Source organism: Hyla sarda, chromosome 5 (genome assembly GCF_029499605.1).
Source record: "Hyla sarda isolate aHylSar1 chromosome 5, aHylSar1.hap1, whole genome shotgun sequence".
NCBI lineage: Eukaryota > Metazoa > Chordata > Amphibia > Anura > Hylidae > Hyla > Hyla sarda.
This window is the reverse complement of record NC_079193.1, coordinates 31,592,475-31,606,422: the sequence shown is the minus strand read 5'-3', so window position 1 is coordinate 31,606,422 and position 13,948 is coordinate 31,592,475. Positions and strand designations below refer to the sequence as shown.

Sequence of the window (13,948 nt, the reverse complement as noted above, 5' to 3'; positions counted from 1 at the left end):
TCCACTTCTCCAGCCTCCATCAGGCAAACTCCTCCAGGGAAGACCTTCGTCTCTCCACGCCAACGCCTCGGAGTCCTCAAATGGGGTCACTCCTCCCACCTCGCAGGCCATGCGGGCATCAAAAAATCCTTGCAACTCATCTCTCGTTTTTATTGGTGGCCGACTCTGGAGACGGATGTTGTTGATTTTGTGCGGGCCTGCACTGTCTGTGCCCGAGATAAGACTCCTCGCCAGAAGCCTGCTGGTCTCCTTCATCCTCTGCCTGTCCCCGAACAGCCTTGGTCTCTGATTGGTATGGACTTTATTACTGACTTACCCCCATCCCGTGGCAACACTGTTGTTTGGGTGGTCGTTGATCGATTTTCCAAGATGGCACATTTTATTCCTCTTCCTGGTCTTCCTTCAGCACCTCAGTTGGCAAAACAATTTTTTGTACACATTTTTCGTCTTCACGGTTTACCTACGCAGATCGTCTCGGATAGAGGCGTCCAATTCGTGTCAAAATTCTGGAGGGCTCTCTGTAAACAACTCAAGATTAAATTAAACTTTTCTTCTGCTTATCATCCTCAATCCAATGGGCAAGTAGAAAGAATTAACCAAGTCCTGGGTGACTATTTACGGCATTTTGTTTCCTCCCGCCAGGATGACTGGGCGGATCTTCTACCATGGGCCGAATTCTCGTACAACTTCAGAGTCTCTGAATCTTCTTCCAAATCCCCATTTTTCGTGGTGTACGGCCGTCACCCTCTTCCCCCCCTCCCTACTCCCTTGCCCTCTGGCTTGCCCGCTGTGGATGAAATAACTCGTGATCTTTCCACCATATGGAAAGAGACCCAAAATTCTCTCTTACAGGCTTCTTCACGCATGAAAAAGTTTGCCGATAAGAAAAGAAGAGCTCCCCCCATCTTCTCTCCCGGAGACAAGGTATGGCTCTCCGCTAAATATGTCCGCTTCCGTGTCCCCAGCTACAAATTGGGACCACGCTATCTTGGTCCTTTCAAAATCTTGTGCCAAATTAATCCTGTCTCTTACAAACTTCTTCTTCCTCCTTCTCTTCGTATTCCTAATGCCTTTCATGTCTCTCTTCTTAAACCACTCATCATCAACCGTTTCTCTCCCGAACTTGTTTCTCCCACTCCTGTTTCCGGTTCTTCTGACATCTTTTCTGTAAAGGAGATACTGGCCTCCAAAAAGGTCAGAGGAAAAACTTTTTTTTTGGTTGACTGGGAGGGCTGTGGTCCTGAAGAGAGATCCTGGGAACCTGAGGACAATATCCTAGATAAAAGTCTGGTCCTCAGGTTCTCAGGTTCCAAGAAGAGGGGGAGACCCAAGGGGGGGGGTACTGTTAAGCCGAGCGCTCCGGGTCCCCGCTCCTCCCCGGAGCGCTCGCGGCGTCCTCGCTGCGGCAGCGCCCCGGTCGGATCCACTGACCGGGTGCGCTGCGAAACCGCCTCCAGCCGGGATGCGATTCGCGATGCGGGTGGCGCCCGCTCGCGATGCGCACCCCGGCTCCCGTACCTGACTCGCTCTCCGTCGGTCCTGTCCCGGCGCGCGCGGCGGGTCTCTGCGATTTAAAGGGCCACTGCGCCACTGATTGGCGCAGTGGTTCTAATTAGTGTGTTCACCTGTGCACTCCCTATGTATACCTCACTTCCCCTGCACTCCCTCGCCGGATCTTGTTGCCATCGTGCCAGTGAAAGCGTTTCCTTGTGTGTTCCTAGCCTGTGTTCCAGACCTCCTGCCGTTGCCCCTGACTACGATCCTTGCTGCCTGCCCCGACCTTCTGCTACGTCCGACCTTGCTCTTGCCTACTCCCTTGTACCGCGCCTATCTTCAGCAGTCAGAGAGGTTGAGCCGTTGCTAGTGGATACGACCTGGTTACTACCGCCGCTGCAAGACCATCCCGCTTTGCGGCGGGCTCTGGTGAAAACCAGTAGTAACTTAGAACCGGTCCACTAGCACGGTCCACGCCAAACCCTCTCTGGCACAGAGGATCCACCTCTTGCCAGCCGAATCGTGACAGATATGAGATACATATTAGATAGATAGATAGATGGATAGATAGAGATGAGATTGATAGATATGAGATAGATAGATGTGAGATAGATAGATATGAGATAAATAGATATGAGATAGATATGAGATAGATAGAAAGATAGATATGAGATAGATAGATAGATATTAAATAGATAGATAGATATATAGATGGATAGATATGAGATAGATATATATGAGATAGATATATATGAGATAGATAGATATAACATAGATAGATAATTTATAGTTTTAGGTACAAAAGATGTTCAAGCTTTGTTGAGTTTGAAAATAAAAGGAACCACAAACAAATTGCTGGGAATGTTGTTCTCCTGATAAATGAAAGCTGGATGACTGTGAAAATTACCCGGCTTCAATGTGACCAGAGCAAAGAGCCCACCAGGGGCCATTGTATAGTAATCCCTGCCATTCTCCCAAGTTTATAACAAGTTTACAAGCAAAGTGTAACCCAGTTGGGGTTTGGGAAAGAGCTTGATATATTACACAACTGATTTCTCTGGTTCAATTTAAGCAATGTGTTCTTCTATCTAATGGGGAATTTTATCGTCAAATAAAAAGAAAGTGAGATTAAAAGAGTCAGCAACACTGCAGAAGATTTACAGAGTATCTGATCTTGAGGAGACTTACAGACATGGTCTTTGAATCTAGGAAGTGACAGAATCTGGAATATTGCTTTTTATTAACTCTTTATCAGATATTTGCACTGATACATGCAAAATAAAAAATAACTTTCCAAAAAAGCTGCCATTTTGCGTATACGGCGCCTATGTATACCTAAGTGTGGTGTCCTGGTGCAGAACATACCTGTCTACCTTACCTGTCAGGTGGATGTCACCTAACGTGTCTGCTACAGGCCGACTACTCAGGTTTATATGTGTTATATCTTATAATGTATTGTACTGTAATATTGATTATCAAATGATTGTCAAAGTTAAAGTAGTTTCCATAACCCTGCATCTGTGGTCTTTATTGCCTCAGCACTTGGCCCAGGAACCTGCTTATCCTTGGAGTGTGGAGGGTAACACTACCCTGGCGTCACAAACTCTATTCCAGTTACAACAACCTATCAATTCATTACACATGCCACCCCAAAAGCCACCACATTAGTGCTGTTAATAAGTCCTATACCTATTCCAGGGCAGATTTGTACTCACTTGAATGAAACAATCCAATTGGTTGACAGGAAGCAGAGATCTTTAAAAAAAAGAAAAAAAGAGATAAGTGTATTAAAGACTTGTATAACTGTTCAATATAAAATGTACTTGCTAAAACTGAATGCTCATAATGTAATATTCCTCCGCTAGCTTGTAAGAAATTTATTTGTGATCACAATGTGACTGGAAGGTCGGTGGCGGGTACAGATTGTCGTGATTACCATGTGGTAATATAATGGCGGCTGAACATGGATACTATAATAATCTCAGAAATGATGATAACAGATTGTCGCTGTCACCGACAAAAGATTCTTCCTGAGTGTGACTGACACACAGATGGCTCAATTTCTGATGACATATATTGGGTTATGTAGTTCTTAATATCTTAAAAACTAAAGGGGCCTGATCATTCCCTTCCAGGAGGCTTATATACACACTATGGGGAAGATGTATCGAAACCTGTGCAGAGGAAAAGTTGAACAGTTGCCCATAGCAACCAATCAAATCGCTTTTTCATTTTCCAGATGTCCATTCAAAAATTAGCACTCCTCTGATCCTTTATAAGAGGAGGATCACACGGGGCGCATTCGCAACGTATTTAATACTGCAGATGCACTGACGGCAGTCACAGAAGGATCGCTCTGCAGTCCCTCTGTGACTGCTGCTGACACATCTGCAGCATGAAATATGCTGCAGATGTGCCCCGTGTTGCCCTGCCCTAAAAGTGAGTGAAACACAATAATAAAGAACCACTCACCTAGAGGAGTTGTGCAAAGACCGGCACAATCATACAACAGCATGTGAAAGGTTTCCAAATGAACCATGGTAGGGCTGCAGCTCCTCACCAAACACGCTCCCGCTGCGAACACAATGCAATGAACACCAATACTTCCTCCTTGGGAAAAAAAATAGGTTCCCCTCCCTGGAACAACTCAAGGTAAAAAAATGAAGTCAAAAGAAAAACATTTTATTTAAAAGCATTTCGCGTTTCAAAGCCATCACGAAGTAAAACCCAATCTAAAACACTCCTTCATAGTGTCACATGACTCACAATTTGCTTATGTCATTAGTGTAGTATGCTAATTAAACATCACATGACTACCCGGTTACTGATGCCATAAAGAAAAAAATACATATATATATATATATATATATATATATATATATATATATATACTAGCTGAGTACCCGGCGTTGCCCGGTTTTTCCTTCCTAATCCTTGTTGGGAAATCAACAAAGGAGGAAGCTTTTGTCTTCATATCCCATCCTCATCCCAACCTCATATCCCGTCCCCATATTCCATCCTCATATCTCAACCTCATATCCCGATTTCATATCCCGTCCTCATATCCCATTCTCATATCCCAACATCATATCCTGTCCTCATATCCCGTCCTCATATCCCTTCCTCATATCTTGTCCTCATATCTTGACCTCATATCCCGACCTTCTATCCCATCCTCATATCCCATCCTCATATCGTGACCTCATATCCCGGCCTCCTATCCCGTCCTCATATCCCATCCTCATATCGTGACCTCAAATCCCGACCTCCTATCCCGTCCTCCCATCCCAACCTCATATCCAGTCCCCATATCCCATCCTCATATCTCAACCTCATATCCCGACCTCATATCATGTCCTCATATCCCATTCTCATATCCCGACCTCATATCATGTCCTCATATCCCGTCCTCATATCCCGACCTCATATCTTGACCTCATATCCCTTCCTCATATCTTGTCCTCATATCTCGACCTCATATCCCAACCTCCTATTCCGTCCCCATATCCCATCCTCACATCATGACCTCATATCCCGTCCTCATATCCCGACCTCATATCCCGAACTCACATCTCGAGCTCATATCCCGACCTCTTATCCCGTCCTCATATCTCGACCTCATATCTCGACCTCCTGTCCCGTCCTCATATCCCGTCCTTATCTCGACCTCATATCCCGACCTCCTATCCTGTCCTCCTATCCTGTCCTCCTATCCTGTCCTCATATCCCGTCCTCATATCTCGACCTCATATCCTGTCCTCATATCTCGTCCTCATATCCCGACCTCATATCCCTTCATCATATCCCGACCTCCTATCCCGTCCTCATATCCTGACCTCCTATCCCGTCCTCATATCCTGACCTCCTATCCTGTCCTCCAATCTTGACCTCATATCCCGTCCTCCTATCCCGACCTCCTCTCTTTGTGAGATGGGGTGTGGCTTGCAAGCTGGATTGACACATTCACCAGGAGATGCAGAGAAGAGCTTGTGGAGTAAGGTATTGGAAGTCCCATATACTCGCATGGGACTTGAAACAAAAACCCATTTTTTATGTCTTTTTATTTGACATATATGTAATATTTGTACCAGGTATTATTGAAATATCTCCAGCCGAACGGAAATTATGTGGGAACATACATTGCCCATTGATTTGCATGTGACTTTAAACAAAAACCCCGACCCTCACAAATGGGGGTAGTTAAGGGTTAAATTAGCTATCCTATATTTTAAGTGGACATATAAGTAACATGTGACCAAGTATTATCGAAATATCTCCAGCCGTTTGGAAGCTATGCAGTAACATATATTTCCCATAGACTTGTATGGGACTTTAACAAAAACCCCGACCCTGGTAAATAGGGGGGAGTAAGGGTTAAATTACCTATCCTATGTTTGTTGTTGACATATAAGTAACATGTGTGCCAAGTTTCATGTTAATATCTTCAGCCGTATGGACGTGATGCTGGAACATACACACATACATACACACACATTGAGTTTTATGTACTGTATTTATCGGGGTATACCACGCACCGGCCTATAACACGCACCCTCATTCTACCAAGGATATTTGGGTAAGAAAAAGTTTTTTACCCAAATATCCTTGGTAAAATGAGGGTGCGTGTGTGTGCATGTGTATACCCCGATACACTGTTTCTGACCCCACAGAAGCCCCCAGGAAAGGCAGGGGGAGAGAGGCCGTCGCTGTCCGCTTCTCTCCCCCTGCCTTTCCTGGGGTCTAGAGCCCTGCTGCCGCCGCTTCTCTCCCGCTGGCTATCTGCGCCGTTGCCCGTTCTCTCCCCCTGACTATCGGTGCCGGCGCCGATAGCCAGTGGGAGAGAAGCGGCGCCGACAATGGGGCAGCGGCGCCGATAGCCAGGGGGAGAGAAGGGGCAGCGGCACCCATTGCCGGCGCTGCTGCCCCGTTGCCTCCCCCATCCCTGGTTGTATAATTACCTGTTGCCGGGGTCGGGTCCACGCTGCTTCAGGCCTCCGGTGTGCGGCCCCAGCATCGTTGCTATGCACTGCACGGCACAGCGCAATGACGAGTGACGTCATTGAGTCTCGCAGCGCATAGCAACGATGCAGGGGACGCACACCGGAGGCCTGAAGCAGCGCAGACCCGACCCCAGCAACAGGTAATTATACAACAGGGGATGGGGGAGGCAACGGGGCAGCAGCGCCGGCAATGGGTGCCGCTGCCCCTTCTCTCCCCCTCTCTGTTGGCGCCGCTGCCCCATTGCCGGCGCCGCTTCTCTCCCCCTGGCTATCGTCGCCGGCAAAGGGGCCGCGGCACCGATAGCCAAGGGGAGAGAAGGGCCGGCAGCAGGGCTCTAGACCCCAGGACAGGCAGGGGCAGAGAAGCCGGCAGCGACGGCAGGTCTCTGCACCTGAAAAGCCGCTGCAGTTCATTGATTTAAAGCGCCCGCTTGACGATAAATACGGTATATACTAGCTGAGTACCCGACGTTGCCCGGTTTTTCCTTCCTCATCCTTGTTGGGGAGGAAAATCAACAAAGGAGGAAGCTTTTGACTTCAAATCCCATCCCCATATATTGTTGTCATATCCCAATCCCATATCCTGTCCTCATATCCCGACCTCCTATCTCAAGCTCCTATCCCATCCTCCTATCCCGTCCACCTATCCCATCCACCTATCTTGACCTCCTATCCCGACCTCCTATCTTGACCTCCTATCCTGTCCTCCTATCCCATCCTCCTATCTCGACCTCCTATGCCGACCTCCTATCTCGACCTCCTATCTCGACCTCCTGTCCCGACCTCCTGTCTCGACCTCCTATCCCGTCCTCCTATTCCATCCTCCTATTCTGTCCTCCTATCCCGACCACCTATCTCGTCCTCCTATCCCATCCTCCTATCTCGACCTTCTATCCCGACCTCCTATCTTGACCTCCTATCCCGTCCTTCTATTCCGTCCTCCTATCTCGACCTCCTATCCCATCCTCCTATCTCGACCTCCTATCCTGTCCTCCTATCCTGTCCTCCTATCTCAACCCCCTATCCCCTCCTCCTATCTCAACCTCCTATCCCGTCCTCCTATCTCACAAATCTGTCAATCTGAAGAAGGGGTATGCTAACCCCGAAACGCGTTGTTGTATACTAATAAAGCTTGAATTCCTATCCACCTCCATGAACTGGTTGTGAGACCTCTCTGGATCCCCGAGCGCCTGATGCCAGGTCGATTTTTTCCAATATTTAGTCCTCCTATCTCGACCTCCTATCCCGACCTCCTCTCCGACCACCTATCTCGACCTCCTTTACAGTCCTCCTATCTCGACCTCCTATCCCGTCCTCCTATCTCGACCTTCTATCTCGACCTCCCATCTCGTCCTCATATCTCGACCTGTAATATGTGTACCAGGTATTGAAATATCTCCAGCCATACAGAATTTATGTGAGAAGATACATTTCCCCTTGATTTGCATGTGACTTTAAACAAAAACCCTGACCCTCACAAATGGGGGTAGTTAAGGGTTAAATTAACAATCCTATATTTTAAGTGGACATATAAGTAACATGTGACCAAGTATTATCGAAATATCTCCAGCTGTTTGGAAGTTATGCAGTAACATATATTTCCCATAGACTTGTATAGGACTTTAAACATAAACCCCGCCCCTGGCAAATGGGGGTGAGTAAGGGTTAAATCACCTATCCTATGTTTGTTGTTGAGATATAAGTAACATGTGTGCCAAGTTTCATGTTAATATCTTTAGCCGTTTGGAAGTTTTTGTGGAACATACATACACACACAAACACACGTTGAGTTTTATATATATATATATATATATATATATATATATATATATATATATATATATACTAGCTGAATACCCGGCGTTGCCCGGTTTTTCCTTCCTCCTCCTTGTTGGGGAGGAAAATCAACAAAGGAGGAAGCTTTTGACTTCAAATCCCATCCCCATATATTGTTGTCATATCCCAACCCCATATCCTGTCCTCATACCCCGACCTCCTATCCCGTCTTCCTATCCCGTCCTCCTATCCCATCCTCCTATCCCGACCTCCTATCCCGACCTCCTATCCCGACCTCCTATTCCGACCTCCTATCCCGTCCTCCTATCCCTACCTCCTATCCCATCCTCCTATCCCGTCCTCCTATCCAATCCTCCTATCCCATCCTCCTATCTTGACCTCCTAACCCGACCTCCTATCTTGACTTCCTATCCCGTCCTCCTATCCCATCCGCCTATCTCGACCTCCTTTCCCAACCTCCTATCCCGTCCTTCTATCCTATCCTCCTATCTCGACCTCCTATCCCATCCTCCTACCCCAACCTCCTATCTTGACCTCCTATCCCAACCTCCTATCTCGACCTCCTTTTCCGTCCTCCTATCCCGACCTCCTATCCTGACCTCCTATCCCGACCTCCTATCCCATCCTCCTATCCTGACCTCCTATCCCGACCTCCTATTCCATCCTCCTATCCCGTCCTCCTATTCCAACCTCCTATCCAGACCTCCTATCTCGACCTCCTTTCCCGACCTCCTATCCCGTCCTTCTATCCCATCCTCCTATCTCAACCGCCTATCCTGTCCTCCTACCCCAACCTCCTATCTCGACCTCCTATCTCAACCTCCTATCTCGACCTCCTATCCCGACCTCCTATCCCGACCTCCTATCCCGTCCTCCTATCTCCACCTCCTATCCAGTCCTCATATCCTGACCTCCTAATGCGACCTCCTATCCCGACCATCCCGTCCTCCAATCTTGACCTCCTATCTCCACCTCATATCACGACCTGTAATATGTGCACCAGGTATTGAAATAGCTCCAGCCATACGGAAGTTATGTGGGAACATACATTTCCCATTGATTTGCATGGGACTTTAAACAAAAAACCCGACCCTCACAAATGGGGGCAGTTAAGGGTTAAATTATCCTATATTTTAAGCGGATATATAAGTAACATGTGACCAAGTGCTATCAAAATATCTCCAGCCGTTTGGAAGTTATGCAGTAACATATATTTCCCATTGACTTGTATAGGACTTTAAACATAAGTAACATGTGTGCCAAGTTTCATGTTAATATCTTTAGCCGTTTGGAAGTTTTTGTGGAACATACATACACACACACACACACACGTTGAGTTTTATATATATATATATATATATATACAGGGGCGGACACAGACAGCAGAGGGCCCTTGTGCAAAGAATGTGCCTGTGCCCCCCCCCAAAAAAACATCAATTGTTCAGCACCCCCCCCTCCATGTGTCACTTACTCAGGTGGACCCCCATATGTCACTTGCTGTATAAGTTTCTAATTATTTATAAAGGCCTCCCATATGCCGCAGCTCATTCAAGCCCCCCACATTAGGTAGCATAGATTCCCAACATTAGGTAGCATAGATTACCCACATTAGGTAGCATAGTTTCCCCCCATTAGGTAGCATAGATTCCCTACATTAGTTAGCAGTTTCCCCACATTAGGTAGCATAGTTTCCCCACATTAGGTAACATAGTTTCCCCACATTAGGTAGCACAGATTCCCCACATTAGGTAACATAGTTTCCCCACATTAGGTAGCATAGCTTCCCCACATTAGGTAGCATACTTTCCCCACATTAGGTAACATAGTTTCCCCACATTAGGTAGCACAGATTCCCCACATTAGGTAACATAGTTTCCCCACATTAGGTAGCATAGTTTCCCAACATTAGGTAGCACAGATTCCCCACATTAGGTAACATAGTTTCCCCACATTAGGTAGCATAGCTTCCCCACATTAGGTAGCATACTTTCCCCACATTAGGTAGCATAGTTTCCCCACATTAGGTAGCACATATTTCCCACATTAGGTAACATAGTTTCCCCACATTAGGTAGCATAGATTCCTCACATTAGGTAGCCATAGCCCCCCCAAACACACAGACAGACACAGACACACACAGAGACACACTTACCTGCCCTGCACAGCGCTTCTCCTCTCCGGCAGCGGCCTGACGAGTGACGTCACTGACGTCCTCCTGAGCGGGTCTGCAGAAGTACGTCACTTGTGCGACGTCACTCGTCAGACCCCGGTCGGAGGCAGACTCACTGTCTAAAGTGCCCGCTGCGCTATTATACCCCGCAGCTGCTTTAGAACAGTGAGCAACGGCGGCGCCAATCCTACCATGAACCTACTAGGCACAAAAAAAAAAGGGGGCAGCAAAATGCCGCCCCTGAAAAGTGCCACCTGGGACTTATGGTCCCACCGGGTCCCATGGTAGGGCCGACCAGAGGCGGATCTAGACTTTGTGAGGCCTTAGGCGAAACTTGAACATGAGGCCCTGCTTTATTTTCTGCTGAAATTACATGGTGGTCCGGCTGTGAGATGGTTATACTGTGACATCACTGTGTATTATCCCTGTACTGTGACATCACTGTGTATTATCTCTGTACTGTGCCATCACTCTGTGTATTATCCCTGTAATGTGACATCACTGTGTATTAACTCTGTACTGTGCCATCATTGTGTATTATCCCTGTACTGTGACGTCACTGTGTATTATCTCTGTACTGTGCCATCACTCTGTGTATTATCCCTGTACTGTGACATCACTCTGTGTATTATCCCTGTACTGTGACATCACTGTGTATTATCCCTGTACTGTGACCTCACTGTGGGTATTATCCCTGTACTGTGACATCACTGTGTATTATCTCTGTACTGTGCCATCACTCTGTGTATTATCCCTGTAATGTGACATCACTGTGTATTATCCCTGCACTGTGACATCACTCTGTATATTATCCCTGAACTGTGACATCACTCTGTATATTATCCCTGTACTGTGACATCACTGTGTGTATTATCCCTGTACTGTGACATCACTGTGTATTATCCCTGTACTGTGACATCACTGTGTATTATCTCTGTACTGTGACATCACTGTGTATTATCCCTGTACTGTGACATCACTCTGTATATTATCCCTGTACTGTGACATCACTCTGTATATTATCCCTGTACTGTGACATCACTGTGTATTATTCCTGTACTGTGACATCACTGTGTGTATTATCTCTGTACTGTGACATCACTGTGTATTATTCCTGTACTGTGACATCACTGTGTATTATTCCTGTACTGTGACGTCACTGTGTATTATCCCTGTACTGTGACGTCACTGTGTATTATCCCTGTTCTATGACATCACTGTGTATATTATCCCTCCCTGTACTGTGACATCACTGTGTGTATTATCTCTGTACTGTGACATCACTGTGTATTATCCCTGTACTGTGACATCGCTGTGTGTATTATCTCTGTACTGTGACATCACTGTGTATTATCCCTGTACTGTGACATCACTGTGTGTATTATCTCTGTACTGTGACATCACTGTGTGTATTATCTCTGTACTGTGACATCACTGTGTGTATTATACCTGTACTGTGACATCACTGTGTATTATGCCTGTACTGTGACATCACTGTGTATTATCCCTGTACTGTGACATCACTGTGTATATTATCCCTGTACTGTGACATCACTGTGTGTATTATCCCTGTACTGTGACATCACTGTGTATATTATCCCTGTACTGTGACATCTCTGTATGTATTATCCCTGTACTGTGACATCACTGTGTATATTATCCCTGTACTGTGACATCACTGTGTGTATTATCCCTGTACTGTGACCTCACTGTGTGTATTATCCCTGTACTGTGACATCACTGTGTGTATTATCTCTGTACTGTGACATCACTGTGTGTATTATCCCTGTACTGTGACATCACTCTGTATATTATCCCTGTACTGTGACATCACTCTGTATATTATCCCTGTACTTTGACATCACTGTGTATTATTCCTGTACTGTGACATCACTGTGTATTATTCCTGTACTGTGACATCACTGTGTATTATTCCTGTACTGTGACATCACTGTGTATTATTCCTGTACTGTGACATCACTGTGTGTATTATCTCTGTACTGTCACATCACTGTGTATTATCCCTGTACTGTGACATCACTGTGTATTATCCCTGTACTGTGATGTCACTGTATATTATCCCTGTACTATGACATCACTGTGTATATTATCCCTCCCTGTACTGTGACATCATTGTGTGTATTATCTCTGTACTGTGACATCAGTGTATTATCCCTGTACTGTGACATCACTGTGTGTATTATCTCTGTACTGTGACATCACTGTGTGTATTATCTCTGTACTGTGACATCACTGTGTGTATTATCCCTGTACTGTGACATCACTGTGTATTATCCCTGTACTGTGACATCACTGTGTATATTATCCCTGTACTGTGACATCACTGTGTATATTATCCCTGTACTGTGACATCACTGTGTATATTATCCCTGTACTGTGACATCACTGTGTGTATTATCCCTGTACTGTGACATCACTGTGTGTATTATCCCTGTACTGTGACATCACTGTGTATATTATCTCTGAACTATAACATCACTGTGTGTTATCTCTATACTGCAACATCACTGTTGATACTTACACTGCACTGTGACATCACAGTATATAATAAGCCTGTATACCCTAATGTCACTGTACATATTTACCTTGCACTGCAAATGACAATACAGGGTAAATATGCACAGTGACATCACAGTTCAGAGTTAATATAAACAGTAATGTCTCTGTACAGGGACAATAAACAGTTTTGCCACTACAGGGTTAATAAACGCAGTGTTGTCACAGTAGAGGGTAACTATACAGTGATGTCATTGTACCGGGAAAATATACACAGTGAAGTCAGCATTCACTACAGGGTTGTTATACACAGTGACATCAAATTACAGGATGAAGCACAGTGATGTCACAGTTTATTATGAAGCACAGTGATGTCACAGTTTATTATGAAGCACAGGATGTCACCGTTTATTATGAAGCGCAGTGATGTCACAGTTTATTATGAAGCACAGTGATGTCATAGTTTATTATGAAGCACAGTGATGTCACAGTTTATTATGAAGCACAGTGATGTCACAGTTTATTATGAAGCACAGTGATGTCACAGTTTATTATGAAGCACAGTGATGTCACAGTTTATTATGAAGCACAGTGATGTCAGTTTATTATGAAGCACAGTGATGTCACAGTTTATTATGAAGCACAGTGATGTCACAGTTTATTATGAAGCACAGTGATGTCACAGTTTATTATGAAGCACAGTGATGTCACAGTTTATTATGAAGCACAGTGATGTCACAGTTTATTATGAAGCACAGTGATGTCACAGTTTATTATGAAGCACAGTGATGTCACAGTTTATTATGAAGCACAGTGATGTCACGGTTTATTATGAAGCACAGTGATGTCACGGTTTATTATGAAGCACAGTGTTGTCACGGTTTATTATGAAGCACAGTGATGTCACAGTTTATTATGAAGCACAGTGATGTCACAGAGACTACAGAATGTACAACTGTACGTATGATAA

General features: G+C 45.4%; 1 long non-coding RNA gene across 1 annotated transcript in view; it reads right to left on the bottom strand.

Annotated features, from left to right (window-relative positions):
- Nucleotides 1-3,236, bottom strand: part of LOC130273026 (uncharacterized) — a 48,213-nt gene extending 44,977 nt beyond the window's left edge. The window contains exon 1 of the long non-coding RNA XR_008843843.1: nt 3,184-3,236. This is a non-coding gene — a long non-coding RNA (uncharacterized LOC130273026). The remainder of the gene's footprint in view (nt 1-3,183) is intronic.
- Nucleotides 3,237-13,948: the final 10,712 nt, after the last annotated feature.